The following is a 4386-nucleotide window of genomic DNA, read 5'->3' on the forward strand; positions in this document are numbered from 1 at the left end:
GGATGCTTTGTATTTCTGCAGTGTCTGTTGTAACTTCTCCTTTTTCATTTCTAATTTTATTGATTTGAGTCCTCTCCCTGTTTTTCTTGATGGGTCTGGCTAATGGTTTATCAATTTTGTTTATCTTCCCAAAGAACCAGCTTTTAGTTTTATTGATCTTTGCTATTGTTTTCTTTGTTTCTATTTCATTTATTTGTGCTCTGATCTTTATGATTTCTTTCCTTCTGCTAAATTTGGGTTTTGTTTGTTCTTCTTTCTCTATTTCCTTTAGGTGTAAGGTTAGCTTGTTTATTTGAGATTTTTCTTGTTTCTTGAGGTAGGCTTGTATAGCTATAAACTTCCCTCTTAGAACTGCTTTTGCTGCATCCCATAAGTTTTGGATTGTTTTGTTTTCATTTTCATTTGTCTCTAGGTATTTTTTGATTTCCTCTTTGATTTCTTCAGTGATCTCTTGGCTACTTAGTAGCGTAGTGTTTAGCCTCCATGTGTTTGTGTTTTTTACATTTTTTTCCCTTGTAATTCATTTCTAATCTTATAGCATTGTGGTCAGAAAAGGTGGTTGATATGATTTCAATTTTCTTAAATTTACTGTGGCTCAATTTGTGACCCAAAATGTGATCTATCCTGGAGAATGTTCCATGCGCACGTGGGAAGAAAGTGTAATCTGATGTTTTTGGATGGAATGTCCTATAAATATCAATTAAATCTAGCTGATCTATTGTGTCATTTAAAGCTTCTGTTTCCTCATTTATTTTCATTTTGGTTGATCTGTCCATTGATGTAAGTGAGGTGTTAAAGTCCCCTCTATTATTGTGTTACTGTTGATTTCCTGTTTTACAGCTGTTAGCAGTTGCCTTATATAGGTTCCAGTGACCTCCTCCTTGAGTTTGATTAATGTACTAGAGCAGCACAGAACTCAGGGAAACATTTTACTTACTAGATTACCTGTTTATTTTATAAGGATATAACTCAAGAAGAGCCTGATGGAAGAGATGAATAGGGCAAGGAAAGGGGAAAGGGTGAGAAGCTTCCATGCCCTCACTGAGGGCCACTCTCCCCAAATCTGTACATGTTCACCAACCCAGTAGCTCTCCCAACCCTGTCCTTTCGGGGTTTTATGGAGGCTTCATTACCTAGGCATGGTTGATTAAATCATTGGCCATTGATGACTGAACTTAATCTCCAGCCCTTCTCCCCTCCTGGGGTGGTGAGGCTGAAAGTTCCTAGGCTCTAATCATATGGTTGGTTCCCCTGGCAACCAGGCCCCATCTTTAGGTGCTTTGCACAAGTCACCTCATTAACATAACAAAACACACTTAGGAAATTCTGAGAGTTTTAGGAGCTCTGTGGTAGAAACAGGGACTAAGACCAAAAATATATTTATTTATTTATTTATTTATTTTTTTGAGAAAGTAGTAAGGATTTTTGTTGCCAAAACAAGTTAAGAGAAACAAGCATAACAGAAGACACAAATCAATTAATTGCTCTGATCATTTTAGACTCCAGGGCATCTCTGTGGGAAGATCAGCTCAGCTCCTTGTGTAGACACCATACTGTCCAAAGCAAAGGACAGCAGGAATTTGAGACAGTGTTCAAGACAATGATTGAACATGTACACAGTGAGGAGAAATGAAAAGGTGGTTTCTCTAGTTCCTTTCCTCAGTGAGGTACGTGTTTATAAAGGTATGAGGCTCATTTGGGGGGAAAATGATTGCATACAGAAAATTTTTTAATTCTTCCACCTCCCAGGAAAAAAAAAATTTCAGGCCCTGGCTTGAACAAGAAACTCAAAATAAGGTGACACTAGTTTCATATGAACTGCAAGACTATACTCAAACTGCAGTTGCTGCCTCCTTTAAGAAAGTTTAACATCCATTTATCTGTACCAAACCAGTAGACTGAATTTTCTCCCTTAGGAAGTTTTCAACCAAAAGGGAGTTAAATTAATCTCACTTTAAAGTGCAACAAAGGATATGTAAGGCTAGTGTTTGTTCTGTGACACACAAAAGAGAAGCATCCCTCCAACAGCACTGGCCCAAGAGGTACTACAGTAAGAACTGGCTGCAGGACAAAGTGATCCATGAGGTCTACCAAAAAGCAAGGAGATTCCGGTTTCAGCAGAAAACAGAGGGGATCCCTGCCAAGGCTGGCTCTTAACTATACCCATATCTCAAACAGATCTTGGGTCCCCATAACTGACGAGGCTGGAGCACACAGTGCCAGCATAGCCAAGAGGGCTAAAGTTGTCTAAACTAGTCAGTGAACGCCACTACGCCATGATTTGTCCATGCACACATGGAGAGTGGTAAAGGAATCAAGAAGCCTTGGTTTTGGAACAACACAAACATTATTTACCTAGTAAGTAATGACCAAAGTTCTTGGGTAGAGTAAAGATACAAAAATAGGTAATGAGGTCTCCATACATCACTGCTGAGGTTTAGTCTAACTTTAAACTAAAGCAGTACAAAATGGCTTCTTCTGCACAAGGACAAACTTTGCACTAATGTTTCTCAAAACTCAATTATGTCTCCAGCTCTAGCCTCAGTTTGAGAGAAATTTTAAAAGACAAAACAAAACTTTTCCTATGTCAGAGCCAAGGTAAAGGGGAGCTGGGCTCAAGACAGCCTCTATCCAGAGTCCCTGGAACAGAAAGAGCTCTAGAAACCAGTGGGTGTGAGAACATTCAAGTCCTACGGTTTGAGATTGTGGGCCCGCGGCAGCTGTTTCTTCCCTTCTGTCACTGGGATGTCCATTTTGGGTGGCTTGAACACTGCTGGATCCTCGGCCATTCGGGTGGCCTGCATGCAGATCAGTTCCACTGGAGAAGGCTTCTGGGCTCCTTTGTAGGCCTGGATGGCAAAGCCTCCGGAATCAGACTTCTGGAGGGATCTTGGTCCAAAGAGGCTCCATTTATCTGCTGAGCTTCTGTCTTTTTCCCCGCTTCCAGAATCCATGGTGCTAAGATTGGGGCCAGGTAAGGCTGTGGAAGAACCAGAAGTGAACCAGCCTCTGGGCTTCTGCTTAGGGGAAGAGTGGGAGTTACTGCTTGGGGTGGACTGGTTGGAGGCCGGCTGCTTCTCCTCTCTTGTTATCTCTCCACTCTGGAGCTTTCGTTTGTGGAGTGCTTCTGCCACTCGAGGGTACTTGGTCTCCTCGGTGGTGAGGCCCTTGTGGGGTGTGTAGCCAGCATCTCTCAGCCCTGCCTGGTGCTCAAAGCGCTGAATACTCTCCTGGGTCTGTTTTGTGATCAGAGACCTCATGATGACATGGGTAGCTTTAGCCTTCACCACGGGGACCTTGTCCACACCGTCAGTGGCCGATGGCAGGGCACGGGACGAGACACTGGCCTCTCCTTCCTCCACCTTGGCAAGGTGCTGATACTTGCACTCTGGAATCACTGGCTTCCAGGGGATGCTGTCCATGTCTGATGGAGGAGGAATCATGGGCGTAGGGTCCTCCAGGGCATCATCATAGCTGAATGCCCGGTGGTACGTCCCGATGGGCAGGGACATCTTGCCTAGAGGCCCCCTAGGCTCAAGGGCAGGCATTTCTGGTTGTCTCGAAGCCATTGAAAGACTGGGATCCAGGTGCTTTTTCTATACAGAATTCAGAGCTGAGTCCCTGCCACCAGAGTGAAATGATGTGAAGATTATGCCGACAGGTGTTAAAGAGGAGCATTGTCCAGCTGCTGCAAATTAGCAAAGCTGCTCGGGAAGAGTCCATCCATTCCAGAGGTTCTGTTTTTCCACCTCCGCGGAGTCGCCTGCGGCCCAAGCTCCAGCACTAAAGAGGCTCCAAGGACCCACGTCTCTCGAGAGGCTGTGGCGCATTCGTGACCCAAGCCATGGTGTGAGCGGCGCTGTGCCCGTGGCGACACAGAAGGCCCCGAGCACCAACCAGGGAGGGACCCAAAAATATATTTCTTATTATGAATCACAGCATCACATCATTTACATGAATGCTGAGTGCTGACTTGACAGCAATAACATTTCTTTTGAAAATTTCAAGAATATGATCCTTAATGAAGCAACAACTAGAAAAGTTAAAAAGTTCACACCACTGTCAGAAAAAAATGTGGCCTTTTTCCATGTTAGTTGTAGAATTCCGGCTTAAAAACCCAGGGAGGAACTGATTGGTCTCAGGATGTTAGGAGGTGATTTTTGGTGGACAAAATGATTTTGCAAACAGATTACTGTTTAATCATTCAGGTGGCTCTTTTGAGTTGCTTTAAGATCTGTGAGGTAGATGCAGGCAGTAAGTTCAATAGCTTGTCATTATAAGCTGGACCGTTTTACAGCATATTGTATTAATTTTTTTCAAAGGCAAATGCAGTCAGGGTATAATGTCATAGCCATTTTCTGGAAAACAATCCAAATGTACATTTTT

General features: G+C 43.3%; 1 pseudogene; it reads right to left on the reverse strand.

Moving 5' to 3' along the window:
- Nucleotides 1-2679: 2679 nt before the first annotated feature.
- Nucleotides 2680-3653, reverse strand: LOC117312182 (putative monooxygenase p33MONOX pseudogene; annotated as a pseudogene).
- Nucleotides 3654-4386: the final 733 nt, after the last annotated feature.

This window comes from Tursiops truncatus, chromosome 4, assembly GCF_011762595.2.
Source record: "Tursiops truncatus isolate mTurTru1 chromosome 4, mTurTru1.mat.Y, whole genome shotgun sequence".
NCBI lineage: Eukaryota > Metazoa > Chordata > Mammalia > Artiodactyla > Delphinidae > Tursiops > Tursiops truncatus.